The sequence below is a fragment of the Vigna unguiculata genome, chromosome 6, assembly GCF_004118075.2.
Source record: "Vigna unguiculata cultivar IT97K-499-35 chromosome 6, ASM411807v1, whole genome shotgun sequence".
Taxonomy (NCBI): Eukaryota; Viridiplantae; Streptophyta; class Magnoliopsida; order Fabales; family Fabaceae; genus Vigna; species Vigna unguiculata.
In genome coordinates this window covers 17,510,132-17,528,259 of record NC_040284.1, presented here as the reverse complement: position 1 = coordinate 17,528,259, position 18,128 = coordinate 17,510,132, and positions in this window count along the sequence as shown.

Genomic DNA, 18,128 nt, shown 5'->3' with positions numbered 1-18,128 from the left:
ATGATGCAACCTTACCTTGAATCCTTACCAGACCATATAGATGGGGCACCACCATGGACACCCACTAACAGGGGCCATGGAATTACGTCCCGACCACTGAAGCGCGACCCTGGAGATCTCACCTAGAGATCCCAAGGAATTACGCACTGACACGGACCAAGAATATCCAAACAACCAACTAACATTTCTCATACAACATATATATAAAGTATCAACCTTTATAGCCAATTCCTTTCGTGTTCCAGACCAAACCCATTCCAATTCCTCAAAATCCATACTTATATATAGTTATATCAATTCCCCTCATCATCGTGCCATTTTCATAACCAATCATTCCATATTCATCACATGCCAAGAGTCATTCAAGTTCACCACTCATAACTCATACACCCTCCCACACATGCATAATCCTTTCCCTCATACCATCATAAAATAAACAAATTTAATGTAAACCATACGTCCAAGAATAGAGAAATTGCCAAAACAACAAGCAGTCTCGCCCAGCTCGTCGCTCAGGCTGAAAGGCCTCGCCCAGGCGAGGACGACTCTCGCTCAGGCGAGCTCCCTTCGCCTAGGCGAGAGCTCAACACACAAAACAGGGGCCCTTCGCGCATTCTCGCTTAGGCGAGACTTCCCTCGCCTGAGCGAGACGTTCGGTAGCTCAAAACCTGAGCGGGTCGCCTAAGCGACCCTTCGCACAAAAAGTTTGGGCGAACCTCTGTTCATCTCGCCTAAGCGAGATGGACTCGCTTGGGCGAGATTATCAGACCTCGTCGTTGTTTCCCTGCGACAACCACTCAAACCAAACCAAAACTACACACTAGAACCAACCAAACATCCAGAACATCATATCAACCATAAGTTCACAGCACAAGAGCGAAAACAGTCATAAAACGCATTACACGAGTGGGTTCTAGCTTCCCTTACCTGGAAAGGGGTTAAAAGGGGCTTTGGCAGCCAAGCGTGGAGAACACAGCAGCTCAAGGAACAAACGTAGGAGCGGAAAGGATAAAGAAGCAAAAAAACGAGATGGGTTACTTGGGAACCCTAACTGGAAAATGCGAAAAGGAACAATGGAGACTAGTATGGGCTAGCAACAGTACTTACATGGAGTAGAAATCGGCTTTGAGCTAGCTTGAAGATGACAGAAACCTAAACCCTAGCAGAGCTTTCTGTGAGAGGGAAAAGAGAGGTGATGGCTGGATCTGTGAGGGAGTGGAAACGTTAGGGCAACTTCAGAGCAGCTATATCCTTTGGGTCAGTTCTTTGGCCCATCAGATTTGGGGCAACCCTTTTATTAAAGGGTTATAAAAAGAATAGGGCCTTACAGTACACACATTTTTTTATTTATTTCAAATATATTTAGAATAATAATATAATTATTATTATATTTATTTAACCATTAAAAATAGTAATAATATTATTAATATAAATTATAAATTATACAAATTTTAAAAGATTAAAAATCTATTTAGCAAAAGTATTTAGTATAATAACGTTTTTTATAATTAAAAAAAGTACTTATACTAATAACATCACTATGAATAGTAATAATAATAATAAAATAATAATAATAATGATACTAATAATAACAAACAAATGATAATAATAGTAATGTTTATGCTATAAATATTAATATCAATGCAAATACCAAGACTAATGTTGACATACTAATAATCTATAATTATATATAAAGATATATACATCAGAAACAAAACAATTAAGAAGTATAACTGGTTGAGATATGATCTCGTTGTAAATAAAATTAAGATGTGTGTCTAACTATAATAATAATACTACCATTATAACAATATCTCGTAGTGATAATAATAATAATAATAATAATAATAATAATATCATTATAATAATATCGCGTAGCAGTAATAATAATAATAATACACTAACCAAATATATAAAGAGATACACATTTTTTATGTCCCTTTTTTGTTTTTACAATTTTATTCTCTTAATTATTATTTATTAAATTTAAATAATTATTCATAATAAAAAATTATTTGTCAGTTTTATCATTCTACTAATTTTAGTAACTATTTTTTTTCAATTCAAAAAATACCAAGATATAGAGATAAAATGAATAACAAAAAAAATACAAAAATAAAGTAATTGAAATATGATCCCGTAGTAAATAAAGGTAAAATATGTGTCTAAATATATTAATAATAATAATAATAATACCACTATGATAATATCGCGTGGTGATAAAAAAAATATTAATACTACTACTAATAATAATCTTAATATTAATACAACTACGTATAAAGAGATAAACATCTTTGGTGTCCTTTATATTTTATCAATTTTATCCTCTTAATTATTATATTTTAAAGTTAAATAATTATTTATAATAAAAAATTATTTTTCAGTTTTATTATTTTACTAATTTTAGTAACTATTTTTTTAAATTGAAATAATTATTCAAATGGAAAGATAAATGAACAACAAAACAAATAAAAATGACAAGTAATTGAAACATGATTCCTACATAGTAATTAAAAGTAAAATGTGTATCTAACAATAATAATAAAAATAATAACAATAATAATGATTATTATAATAATTATAGTTCTTAATAATAATAATTGCAATATAATACTATTAGTAATATAATAATAGAAATAATTATAATTAATAATAATGATAATAATATTTATAGTTGATAGTAATAATGATTATTAATTATAGTTGATAATAATAATCTGTGATGGATCTTGACCAATAATTTTTTAGGAGCCAAAATAATTTATAGTAAAAAATTTTGAACTCATCAATAATTTATTCAGAATAAAAATCTACGGTTATTCCTTTTTTAATGTGAATAACCATATTGTGTTCAATAAATTCATCTTATTCCGAATTTTGTTTTGAAAATTTTCGTTATAGAAAATGAAATATTAAGAGTTAAATAAAATGAATTAGACAATCAATCAAGTAAAATATCTTTAATTTGTTTGTTTTTGTCAAAGATTGACATAATTCCATAATGGTCAACAAATCCTTCAAATTTGAATGGGTATGAACATCAACAATGAAATGTTGGAGTGAAATTTTAAACTAATCATATATTTATCAATATACCTTTTTTTTAATTTAAGACAAAAAAATAATTTATCATAATCTAATAAAAATTGAGACATAATTACTAACAAAAATATATAATAGTAATAATATTATATATTACAAATAAGAGTAAAAACTTTACTACTAATAATGTTAATAATACTAACAGTAATAATATATAACAGTAATAATATATAATAGTAACATATAATAATAATAACAATTATTATTATTATTAGTATTATTATTATAATACTAATATTTGTTATAATCTTACTACTATCACTATAAATAATATTTATAATAATAATATTATTATGAATAATTAGAAATACTAATACTTATAAAAATACTGCAAATAATAATATTATTTATAATTAATATTATAGTTGAAATCATAAATAAATGAAAAAATAAAAACAAATTGACTTTTGTAGGATTTGAACCCGTGTCCTTTTGTACCAGAGTTTTAAAATGACGAAAAAACTAATTTTTATTACACGTGTCAATAAAAGAAAATGGGTAATGTAGTAATTTTGGTAGTATCTTCTTTTCTTAATATGTGATAGATGTGATAGATTATTATTATTATTATTATTATTATTATAATACTAATATTTGTTATAATTTTACTACTATCACTATCAATAATATTTATAATAATAATATTATTATTAATAATTAGAAATACTAATACTTATAAAAATACTACAAATAATAATATTATTTATAATTAATATTATAGTTGAAATCATAAATAAATGAAAAAATAAAAACAAATTGACTTTTGTAGGATTTGAACCCGGGTCCTTTTGTACCAGAGTTTTAAAATGACGAAAAAACTAATTTTTATTACACGTATCAATAAAAGAAAATGGGTAATGTAGTAATTTTGGTAGTATCTTCTTTTCTTAATATGTGATAGATGTGATAGATTGGTAGTATCTTCTTTTCTTAATATGTAATAGATTGGTAGTATCTTCTTTTCTTAATATGTAATAGAATAGATATTAAAATTTTCTTTTGTAAATATTCGCGGGTACTTGTGGATATCCGTGGATACTAGCAAAATATGCGGGCACCCGCATACCGAATACCCGCACAGATATGAGTACGGGGCAGATATTTATCCAGCGGGTAGGGTACGAGGGGCTAATACTCGTATCCTACTTGCCTCGTTGACATCCCTATATGTGATCTTTCAAATTTAGAGAGTCTTTTGTGCAGTTTTTTGATGTCCTAATGGGACAAAAACAAAACCCCTAATTTAGTAGGTAATGTTACTTATTCTACAAATGAGGATCATAATCCAATTTATAACTATTGTCAATCACATAACATATTATAATAATTATTATTCAGTCTCCCGTCAAATAAGAAAATTACGATATCTACACAATAACCTTTAATGATAATTATACCCTTACTTATAAACTTAATATTAATATATCACCTTATAATTTTAATTAATTAGATGATGGCTCTAACACCTATAAATAATATATATGTAACCCAAAAACTTTAACATTCTACTTTGCTTTTTTTAAGTTTTTGTTCTCTCTTCTCTTTGTCTCCATCTCTCATGATCTCATCTTTTTTTGGATATTGATCATGCTCTACAATAGTTAAAAAACTCAAATCATCTCAACTTAATAATTTTACTTACAATTTGTAGGTGTTTAGTATTTCTTTAGCTTAATTTAAGAGTTCTGTTTAGAACATAAAGTTTAAAGAAATGGAAGTCACCTTATATGATTGTGGTGTAAAATTTGTAACTATATTCTCTTCTTCTTCTTTTTATGCAAGTTTTAGTAGAGGAATTTGGTTTTGCATGTTAAGTTAAATGTTCTTTTGTTACATGTAAGGTGAAATTATTTCAATAAAACTAAAATAACTTGTGATTGATGTGTGTTTAAAATCATGTAGTTGCACGTAGAATCTAAATCTTTTGTCTCACATGATAGTGGAAGGTTCTACCATCAGACATGTAGCTCGAAGTATATAATGACATGCAGGAATGATGTTCTCTAGTGACCTGTTAAATTTGAAGTCCAAAATTTCATGTTGGATTATGATTTTCTCATTTGTCTAAATGTAGTCTTCATTTTTTTTTCTTTAAGTCTTAAAAGTGGAATCATTATTATCTTGCAAGAGGAAAATCTTATGAAATAACATGGGAACGTTGTTTGAAGTTCAAGGATATAGTTTTGTTTCTATAAATGTTTATATGCTGGTGCAAAATACTTTTTTTAAGTCGCCAAGTAGCAGTATAATTTAAGTCACACCAATGATCTCTTTGTTTGACATTCTTAGTCAATGAAAACAAATATGTTCAAGCGAATGTATTATTTGAGTCACTCCAATAATTGTTTTGTTTAATACCTTTTTTAAACAAAAGCACAAAAACATATGTACTCAAACAAATGTATCATTTGAGTCATTCTAAAGAGTATTTTGTTTGATATCCTTGCTTGGAAAAAGCATACAAGCTCAAACAAAGGTATCATATGAGTCACTCTAGTGAGTGTTTTGTCTTATACCCTCACTTAGCAAAAGCATACACACTTAAGCGGAAATATCATTTGAGTCACTCCAATAAATTTTGTATACCCTTGGTGAACAAAAGCATATGCGATTAAGTTTAGGTACTACATGAGGCACTCTAGTGAGTGTATAACTTGATACTCTCACCCAATAAGACTATTTTCACTCAAAAAAAATATTAACTAATGTATTTAAAGAATAGTTTTTTTTTTTGTTTATTTAAGTATTTGTGTATGTGTGTGTGCGCGCGTTTGTAGTGCATGCATGTTTGTGCACTCACGTGCACATGTGTTTGATGAATAAAGATGATGGTTTGTGTGAGTTTATGAATTTCAATACTAAGTTGAATAAATTTATAGGTTGTTGATTATTGATAATATCTTTTGGTAGTTTATCTTGTATTGACTATTTATATGATAATCTACTATAATTATCGAGCACGCGACCAAACTCAAATCCAAACTTTGTAAATATGTCTAAAAGGACATATAAATCAATGATTGACATTATATTTATTTTGTAGGTAAACGACAAATAAAATAGTGATATTTCAACTATTGTTCACATTAGCATTCTACCTGACCTAATAATGAGTATTATGTATAAAATTTTTGACACCCATGACTTGGTCTTTGTGAAATGGAATTCTCTTACTCTATATTTGGAATTTAAAAAAAATGGTGTAATTCAACACCAAGTTTAACAAAATGGTGCAAGTCTTTACAAAATCACAATCATTGGTAAGTTGTGCTAAGCATATATAACTTTAGTCTAATTGGGTTGAAGCTATCTCATAAAAAGACAACTTTGTAGCAAACACTTTCTATGACAGTTACAATATATATTTTTATGACAGTTATATAGGCAACACATATACAAACAACATAAAAAGTTTAAATTTGTTATCTCGATTTAAAAGATTCATCATAGAAATGTGTTTTTTTTCTATAATTATAATGTAATAATTTTCCTATTTGCATGACAAATTCCCTGCATAACATATAACATATACAATTCCCAACCAAGGAGATTTCGAATAAATGAATACAGTAGAAAAAATATTAAAACATCACAAGAAATTTTATAAACTTCTAAAATACTTTATTCAAAAAGTGAAATAAATATTTGAAATGTAGAAAAATAAGACAAAAATACTAAAAAAAATAGAAAAGAGATAGTGGTGAAATTTTGAAAAATTTAGGACCTCTAACCTCTTTTGGATGTTGGCCAACGAAAACCCAATTTTCAACAACTTTGTAGTTTAGTGCATCATCATCTAAGCTCCACAAAAAAAAGTTATGATCAATTCAATCTTTTTCACCACCAATTTTTTGCATTATAGAATATATGAATAATATATGAAATCTAAATACTTTGCATACAAATATACATAAGTGAAAGTTGCCACACACGAAAAATTGACTAAAGAATCATTTTCTACCTATTTTTTAGTGAACTTTGCGAAATTGGTATTAGTAGTAAAAACTAATATAGGCTAAAGATAAAATAGAGTAATCTAAAAATATTTGTGGTTGGGCAAAACTATGAAATTAAAATGCCATCTAGCCAAAACAAAAATTCATTTAACAATATCTAGCACAATCTAGTAGAAACAAAAATGCAGCGAGCATTATTTAGCACAAACCTTGAGCATCTCCAAAACCAATGTTTTCCACAAACTGCACCTTATAATAGGTATCTCTCTCTCTCTCTCTATCTCTCTCTCTCTCCCTTTCCTCTTTGCATTTCACAATCTCCCATTTCAACTTCAACAAAATCACCCATTTGGATTATATCTAACACATATTTGTCAAGCGAACTCTTAATAGAACGAGGAAGCTAAGAAACTAACTTGTCGAGGAAGGTGCGAGATGGTAGATCTAATCCACCTGTAGGAGAAGCTCGACAACATTTTCGTGTTGGATGAGCTCAAATCTAGGGTTCAAAGTGGTGCATCACGTTAAGAGTGTGAAGCAAAAAAAAATGTCACTACACTCTTATTATGACGGGCACATTTAGAACCATCATAATAAGTATTTATAATTTACTACAAAAATATCATTGTGTCACTTGTTATGGCGAGTGGATTTAGAATAATCATGTAGTACTTGTAATTTATTACAAAAATATCATTGTATCACTTTTTATGATAGAAGGATTTAGAATTTTCATAATATGTTTTGTAATTCATTACAAAAATGTCACATTTGTTGCTTTTTATGAATGGTAGATTTAGAACCATCATAGTATGTTTTGTAGTTTCTTACAAAAATGTCAATATGCCACTTATCATAACGTGTGAATTAGAACCATCATATTAAGGGTCATAAAATGATATGTTTTCACTACTGTTATTGTTAGGACCAAAGTCGTTCTACCCTCACATGAATTTGCTTAATCTTAATATGTTTGCTTTACTTTTTGTTTTCACTAAGAGCAAAGTTGTGCCACCATAATACAACTTTAGTGAATTTGTGCATGTGAGAGACGACTTCACGACAAAATTGGTTGTATTGAAGTCATGTGGTAGTGACATAATTTCATTATTCTCATGTCCTTATGTTCTAGGTACCATTACTTAAATTGTAACATTGAAGATTTCATTTTACATGACAGAAAAACTTCTAATGTCTGAGTGAATGCATAAATCTGGAAAATTTAGTATAAGTTATATGTATCTTAATGGTTGAGAATTGTTTGGTGATATGAGAGTTGTTGTAACATCCCTAAGGAATATTGCTAATTTTTAATAAAAAAAATCCAATTAAAATAAATACCGCATTGATTATAATTATTTCCCAAAAACGCGGGAAATTGAAAACTTTAAAATAACTGTAATCAATATAAAACTGAAATAAAATTCAATGCTCCATACATGTACAAAAATCCCCAAGCGAGAAACGCGAGAAAGAGAAGATTGTGAGTCCCCGCATGTCTCGCGAGTCCCACCCACCTAATAAAGCAGATTCTGCTCGGTTCTCTACCCTTCCACATTCACTCCAATCCAAGTTTAATAAAAATAAAGGTTAAGTTCTTATCTATCAAGGTTTGAACCCATGACCTTCCCCCCACAATAACAAAGCATACCCACTATGCCAATCCACATTTGATGATATACACAATCAACATAAGTTTACAATACCAATCACCTACTCATACATATTCTTAAAAATTAATAATAAAATAATCACACATAATTGGCATACATAAGACTTGAACCCAAATCCTCTCATACAAACCAAAGTACTCTCAACCACTTGAACTAGTACTTTTCCACATTACATTAAACAACAATTAATATCATAAAGACGCCTTCTACCCGCATTTATTAATTAATTAATTATTTAATTAATTAATTTTCATGGGTCTTACAGTTGTTGTCTTAGATAGTTGGTTTATCACTATTGAAAATATATTATTATATGAGAATTGTACATGTATGTTTGAGTTATCATTAGCTTACCTTCATTTGTTTATTGATTGTTGTGTCTATTTAGTAAGAATCACTTATATGGCATGAGTAAATGAGGTTGCAAGTGGTAATAGTGCCACTGAGTAGTTTGTGGGTTGAAGTTTATAGTTTCGTTTGGGGGAATATACATAATTATATGATGTGGTGTAGTTTAATATTGGTTTCTCATATTTTGAAAGTTACTAACTCATGTATTTTGAAAGACTTTAAATTTTGTGACAGGATTGTAACTACTATATTTTTGTATGCTCGTGTATATTTCTTCTGTTTATGGTCAGGTTGTGTAATACTTATCTTGTAATGATTCAAAAGAATATAAATATTCTATTTCCTTGAATTGTTACACTTGTAAACAAAATAAGCACGACTAATAAAGTATTTTTTTTTCTAATATCTTTCTTCTTATGTTATTATATTACATTAAATATTAAATGGTAGATTTAAAATAGTATTATTTTAAAAAGTAAAAGTAAAATATATTTTTCTAATATATATATATATATATATATATTTGAAATAATATTATTTTAGGAAATAAAAAGAAAAAATTAAATATATATTTTCTAACAGAAAGAGATGAGTAAAAATATATTATTTTTTGAAATAATATTATTTTAAAAAATAAAAACAAAAGTAAAATATATTTTTCTAAAAGCAAAACTAATGATTAAAAAGATAAACCAACTTTATAGGGACATGTGACAGAAAAATAAATATAAAAAAATAAATTAATAATAGTCAAATAACTAAAAATACAAAAATTTTCAACAAAATAAACATGACTAAACATACATCAGATAATGGGCAAAAAAATAATAGATAATTTTATTTAATAATTATTATTTATTTAATCTTTACGTGCTAAAAATATAAAGAGTATTCATCTATAAGAATATTATATTATAATTAATTTGGTATAAAAAAGATAAATGTAAAGTTTTATTGTCAATTTTTTTAGTACAAAATTATTACATGACATTGTTTCTTATGTGGCAATGTAAATAATATATTATTAATAAATGTATATTTTTAATATAATTATATTTTAAGAAATAAAAATACATTTTTGTAAATAATTAAAGGACCAAGTAAATAGAAATATAAAGGATAGAATTAAAATGAAAAATTTTATAGAAAAAATATAATATTTTAAAAATAAGTCATTGTTGGACATAATAAATATGTTGAAAATAGGTTAAGTTTTTTTTTAATGATGATTAAAATGTGTTTAAAAACACACATTAAAAAACTATATTTATTTATTTTTAAAATGAACTAAATTTTAAATAATTCTTAAAAATGCATATTATGTTTAAATTGTATATTTTTAATTTATTATTTTAAAAAATTGAAGTAAAATAATATATTTTTTATAATGATCAACTATATTGATTAACATAAAATTTTTAACTTCATGTATGAATCAAGTTTTAAAAAACACTAGAGTGACAAATAAAAAAAAGAGTATTCTTCAAAAACAAACAAATCAATTATATGGGTAATTACTATTTTGATATATAAACATGATATATAAACATTTGTAATGTTAATAATAATTCTGAATTTTTGTTAATTTTATTTAATTTAAGTATCTAAACTTAATTGTCATATTTAGATATCCACCGCTTCCCCATATTGTATCATATTTGGACATCTCAATTTTGAAGACAAAACATATTTCGACAAGTAGGAGCACTTTTTAGTGATAAAGGAGTGATCATCCTCCTCCTCCTAGTTCTTTTTTTATATTTATATAATTTAATACATAATTTGAATTTATAAAAAAAATAATATTTTAAATATATTTTATATTCTAAATTTTTTTATACATCTATATCTATATACAAAGAAAAAGTTTTTATTGTTGTGCATGTTTACTTTTTAATTTTACCTTTTAAATATTTTTTAAATAAAAATAATTATTTTATTAATATTATTTTTTAAGTGATTATTTGTTTAATTTAACCATTTTTTAAAGCTTAATCATTATAAATAAAAATTAATTATAGTAAAATTATAAAATTATTTATGTTTAATTTTATAATTATAATAATAAAAATTATTATAATTTTTTTATTATCGTAAAAAGATAAAGAGTAAATACAATGTTTTTACTAGTTTATATAGAATTTTTGGGATTACATTTTGGTTCTTATTTTCGTTCAAAAATATCAAATTGGTCATCTAATTTTTTTATTTTTCAATTTGGTCCTGATTTTGAAAAAATAATGCAATTTGATCCTTTTTCATTAAATTTCTTGAATCGGATCAAGGTTTTTTCATTAAAATTGAAGTTGTGAATAAGAATGATTTACTTTGTTGGTGTAATTGACATAATCCTAATGTCAATCTTGATGAAAATTTTTTGTTCTACTTCAAGAAATCTAATGAAAATTACAAAATTACATCAATTTTTAAAAGATCGAAATCAAATTGAGATTTAAAAAAACAAAATGACCAACTTGACATTTTTGGATGAAAAAATTGACCAATAGAATAATTCAACGAAAATTTTAGCGCTCCATAATATGTATGAAAATTGGACACTAAGTAAGAGAATAATATCATACCTTATAAGACAATTGATTCCATACAGTAACAATATTAATATTAATAATAATAATAACAACACTAAAACTAATAACAATTATAATAATAATATTAATATCAATAATAATAATAATAATCATTACATTTTATTTTATCTTAATTTTAATCGTAATGGTAAAATTGTAATTTAACAATTTTACCCAATAAAATATATTTTTTATCTATTATTTGCATCAAATCATTCAAAAATTTTCACAAACTTTATTTTCAAATATCTTTTTCATTGTCACTTCTTAATTTCTTAAATCAAACAATCTCACTTTCCCCTCTCTATCTATCATCCAAAATTCATCCACCTCACTATTTTTCAATTTGATTATTGGAAGCAAACTTAATTCTTAAGTGTGAATTAAGAATGGTTTGATGATATCTAATGTGTGTATATTTGTGGGTTTGTCTTTGACTGAAAGTTTAAGAAACTGAAAATAAGTAGTTGTTGGCTTGTTATGCACATGGCATACATAATTATCATTATCATTGGCGTTTAGGGAGCCCCAATAATTTATATTAACATTTATCTCCATCTTTCTATTTTCTATATTAACATTAATCTCCATGTTTCTATTTTCTTAATTCTTAAATGTCACAAATACACACCTATAGACTATTTTCTATATTAACAATCAATTAAGAGATCATTAAAATAGTGTAACCGATCTTAGAAGATCAATATGAACAAACATAAGTTAATTAGTGACTAATTAAGTAACGTTGACCATATTGTGTCTGTAGCTGGATTTTCAAATCCTACAATTTTTTTTTCTCTTATGTGGACGATGACTCATGTAAGTTGAATCTTCGTTACGTTTGTCCCCCTTTTTTTTTTCTCCTAATTAAGAAATTAATAATATCCTATATTTTTTTAAAAATAAAGTTACAATCATATAAAGCATTAAGCATTGAAATAGACCTAAACACATTAAGTTTGAAGACATTTCTTGTATTCATTCCAATTCTATTAATTCCAATTCAACTAAGGGTATAAGGTGATTTTACAGCAATTCAAACACATAAAGGTGTCAGACTTTTTTAATATAGTACTAGGGGACATTCACTTACACTTTTCATTTCACTTTTATTTTTCTAATATATATATATATATATATATATATATATATATATATATATATATATATATATATATATATATTATTCTTAATGTACAGTACAGCGAACACCGAAAATATTTGTTTTTTCTATTTTAGTACAACTATATATTTAAAAGCAAAAACTATACTGACATTTTTTAATAAAAAAATAAGTTAAAGTATAATCTTTCTCTCTATTTTTTAAGATTTTAATACTTAGATTTTGAGATATTCCCTAATGTTTGACAAAAATTATCAATTTAAAATATTTTTTATAATAATTACTAAAGATGTTTTAAATGAATATGTTAAATCTCAAAAATTCAACCAAAATAAAATAATTAAAACGAAACAAGAAAAAAATTTAATCAAAATTACAGTTTTTTAATAATAGAAGTAAACTTTCCCTATTTTGTATTATTTAGGTTAAATTGTGATTTTGTCCCATTTTCATAGAAAAATATCGATTTTTTTTTTATTGTCTCAGTTTGGTTCCTATTTTAAAAAAATTGATGCAATAAGGTCATTTTCGTTAGGATGGTAGTAGTAGTAGTGGCATGTGATACTATCACTGCTACCTCACACTATCACTCTATGGCATGGTGTCAACTTGACGTGTGACAAATTTTTTTAATAAAAAAAACATAAAAATCAAAATTAAAAATTAAAAAACCACAAAATGACATATAACACCTTTTTTAACATTTTTACTACAATACTAATACGAAAAGGACTTGATTGCATCAAATTTCTTAAAATAGGGACCAAATTGAAATAAATAACAAAATGAACCAAATCAATATTTTTGTACAAAAATGGGGATCCAAGGCACTATTTAACCTATTATTTATGTCGATTTTTTTTTTTGGATAATGATATTTTGATCCACTTTTAAAACATCACTCCAATCACCCTTCAATTATCTATTTTTATTTTTTTAGTGGTGTGATGTGATGTGATGATCTAAGGATGATTGTAGTGATGGGTTAGAAGTAAGTCAAAAAAAATGGGTCAAAATATTGTTATCCTTTCTTTTAACCCCTAAATAGTGCAGTACAACATTTTTTAACCTAGGCCCTCTGATCCCTTGAATGCAATCACAAAAATAAGAGAGATAAAAACATAAAAATAAATAGATCAAATAAATTAAACATTTGTAAAAATAAGAATAAGACAAAACTTTAACTTCTTTAATGCTCGTTTCCAGATATCTACTATACAATGGAATTGGCAGGGTGTCAAAGTGAGTCAACCCATCTCACAGAGGTCGACTCACCACAGGTTGAGCTAAAAAAGGTTAGCTCAACCCAGCTCACTTTTTTGGTGAGTTAAAAATTTTGTAACCCGACCTGAACCACCATGTTGGTTGGTGAGTTAGTGAGTTGGCTCACTTTCAATTTTTTTTTTGCAATTTATTTTATATATTTAGTGCATTAAATGAAAGTAAATTAACTCAATTTATTTTTTATAATAGTAGAATCAAAGTGTTCATTTGATTATCGAAGTATTATTATGAAGACAATAGTTAAAGATTAAAGTATCAACATATATAACTTCACAAACAAATAAATCAAACACTCAAACTATTCAAATATTATATAACAACATTATAGTATTTTAAAATTTGAAATTTTGAACCTGCATAATGAGAAATAGTAAATAATTATAATTTTTTTTAAATTGTAAAAAAATATTAGTGGGTTAAGTGGGTCAACCCACCTTCAACCCGTGAGTTAAGTGAGTTGGGTTCAATTTAACCCACTTTCGAAAACAGTAAAATTTTCTCAACCTAACCCGGCTCGAACCCATGGTAAGTCAGGTTGGCTCACGGATTGGAACCCATTTTGACATCTCTAAATATGAAATATGAAATGTACTAATTGAATAAATTAGAAAATAAGGCGTATTATCCTTTTTTTTCATTTAATTCTAACTACCTTGTTGTGTCTATGTCGAAGAAATAATGTATTGACCTAGTAAGAACATTGATTGATCTTGAAAATTAGACAAAAGATAACATCATTTAATTAAAAAAAGGTTAAAATACCTTTTTGGTCCCAATTTTCAACAAGTTTTGTTCAATTTGATCATTTTTTGCTAAACCCTTTTAAATCATTAAATGCAAAAAAAAAAATTATTGGAAGCCACTTATTATCAGAGCCAGGTTTCAATCCTGGGACCTATGGGTTATGGGCCCACCAGACTTCCGCTGCGCCACTCTGATAGTATATTTCTAAAACATAAAGCGATAATAATTAAAAAAACAAAGATAGTACACATTTTCGTATGTATAGTATACATTCCCTCATAAAAAAAGATGCATTATAAATTTCTAGTGGTTTTAGAGATTCCAAATGATTGTTTACCGAATATTTCTCGATGTATAGAGAAATGTCCAAGGTAGGAAAGGTGGACAAATATATTGAATGAAATGTAATGATTGTCATGTATTTCTACATAGGTCTTTTCCTTGTGAAATTCGTTGTGTTCTTCGAAAGGATGTTTGTGAGACCCTAACTGAACTAAGTCTTTATTTTAAATATTTATGGTCTAAAACATTGTGTTTAGAAACTTTATACTTGTTAGAAAAATATGTAGTTTTATGACATATGGTCCATTTACATTCTTATTTAGTACATGAGGCGAAGATTGCAACTTAAGTGCAATATTATTGGATGGAAAACTACCTTCGTAGATCAAATCAAATGTAAGAAGCAATATTGTTCCAACATGATGTATAATTTAATCGTATATTACACAAGAGTGTGTGCAATTTTATTCGAGATATTTGCATGGAGTTGAGACAATATTATATATATATATATATATATATATATATATATATATATTGATAGGGAAAACAACAACAAACAATATACCAGAGAATGCAGCGGATATAATTTCCCCTAACTTGCAAGAATCTATGAGGAGCAATAATCAAAGAGCAGCAATAATAAATCACCAAAAGCACAAATAAAGGCACCAAGATTTTTAACGTGGAAAATCCCTCAAATCAAGGGTAAAAACCACGAGTCGTCCAGACCAAAGAAATAGCTTCACTATGATCAACAAGAGTACAAAAGAGTCTTAATCAATAGCACAAATTAGTGCCAGCACCCAACCAAATAACAAAGCAACAAAGCTTTCAAATAGAGAAGAACAAGAGAGGAAAACCTCTAAAAATCACTGCTGCAGTGCGAAATTAATATCTCCCAACTCAGACCTCGTATCAAAGATCCGACCGGTCAGAATGAAGAGCAATGAGTTCCGAACCTGCTGTAAAAATTTCAGCCCGATCCAACGGTGAACGAATCCGCAGCACCGAATTTACTGCAACAGCTCTATGAAAAACGTGAACAGAATTTCCCCTCTACCTCTCCCTCTATGTGTTAGGGCTTTCAGTGTATTCTGACTCTATTGTTCTGCCTCTCTCTTTATTTTATAGTCTCCTCTCCACTAGGTTTAAGTGAGACATGGGCTTCTCAAATTTTGGGCCTTTTCTCCACATAGGAAGGGAGCCCAATACCCAACAAATCTCCCCCTCACAACTATGTGGAGATAACCGCCAAACCGGCGATCTCACAACAAACTTCAAACTTTCCTCTTGGCAATGCTTTAGTCATCATATCAGCACCATTATCATCTGTATGAACTTTTTCCAACTCCAACAACTTAGCATCCAAAGCATCACGTATCCAATGATACCTCACATCAATATGTTTGGATCTAGAATGAAAGGTTGGATTCTTACCAAGATGGATAGCACTTTGGCTATCAACGAACAATGAATAGTTATCTTGCCTAAAACCAAGCTCCTGCAAGAATTTCTTCAACCATAATAACTCCTTGCATGCTTCAGTAATAGCAATGAACTTTGCCTCTTCAAAACACTCAGGTTCTCCACCGTCAGTTAATGTTATGTACTCATCACAAGAATACCTTGTAGAAGGTTGTTCCTGTCTATTAGACCTCCTGAGTTGGACTTGAGGTGATTCAGGTATATCACCAAGATCATCATCATCATGTTCCTCTTGAGCATCATCAATTGGAACCTCTACTCCACTTCCAACCTGTTGATCATCAACATCACCATGTTGCTCATTGTCTTGAGCTTCCGTTTCAACATTTTCCAAATTGTGAGCGGGCAACCTCATCGGATTACCATCAGTGAGATTATTGTCTTTCTCGGGTGTGGTCTTTTCCACCTTATCAATGTCTTCAATGGTCTGGTCTTCCATGAATTGTACATCACGGCTTCTAACAAGCTTCTTCTCAACAGGATCATAAAACCTGTAGCCAAATTCATCCTCACCATAGCCAATAAAGATACATTGCCTTGTCTTTTTATCTAACTTGGATCTTTTATCCTTAGGAACATGAACAAATGCCCTACAACCAAAGACACGCAAATGATCATAGTTAACATTCTTACCAAACCAAATTTTGTCTGGCACCTCAGTATTCAAAGCAACTGCGGGACTGAGATTAATAACATGCACAGCTGCAAGCAATGCCTCTCCCCAAAAGTGCTTAGGCAACTTTGCTTCTGAAAGCATACATGTAACCCTTTCAACCAAGGTCCTGTTCATCCTCTCCGCTAGACCATTCAACTGAGGAGTTTTAGGAGGAGTCTTCTCGTGTCTAATACCATGCTGCCTGCAATAAACATCAAAAGGTCCACGGTACTCACCACCATTATCACTACGGATGCATTTCAGCTTCTTGCCTGATTGCCTCTCAACCATAGCATGAAATTCCTTGAATTTTTCAAGTACTTGATCTTTCCGCTGAAGAGCATAGACCCATAGCTTCCTGGAATAATCATCAATAAAAGTAACAAAGTAAAGTGCACCACTAAATGACTTTACCTTTAATGGGCCACAAACGTCAGAATGCACCAATTCAAGCAATTCTGACTTCCTTGAGGGTGGATGCTTCTTAAAAGATACTCTGGTTTGTTTACCAGCCATGCAATGAGAACATTTCTCCAATTCTGCATTTCTCAATCCCATAAGCACATCCTTTTTAGTTAAGCGGTTAAGCCCTTTCTCACTTATATGACCAAGCCTCCGGTGCCACAAAGATGCCTCCATATACATAGCATTCACACTGTCTTTAGCAACCAAAGCTTTAGTCCAATACAATTTAGATTGTTTCTCCCCTCTGGCCATAACCAAGTTACCTTTAGTGAGCTTCCATTTACTAGAACCAAAGTGATTGTCATAACCACAATCATCAAGCAACTGCACAGAGATTAAATTAAAATGGACATCCGGAGCATGTTTGACTCCTTTAAGCAACAACTGCACTCCCATGTTGGTTTGCAGGCAAACATC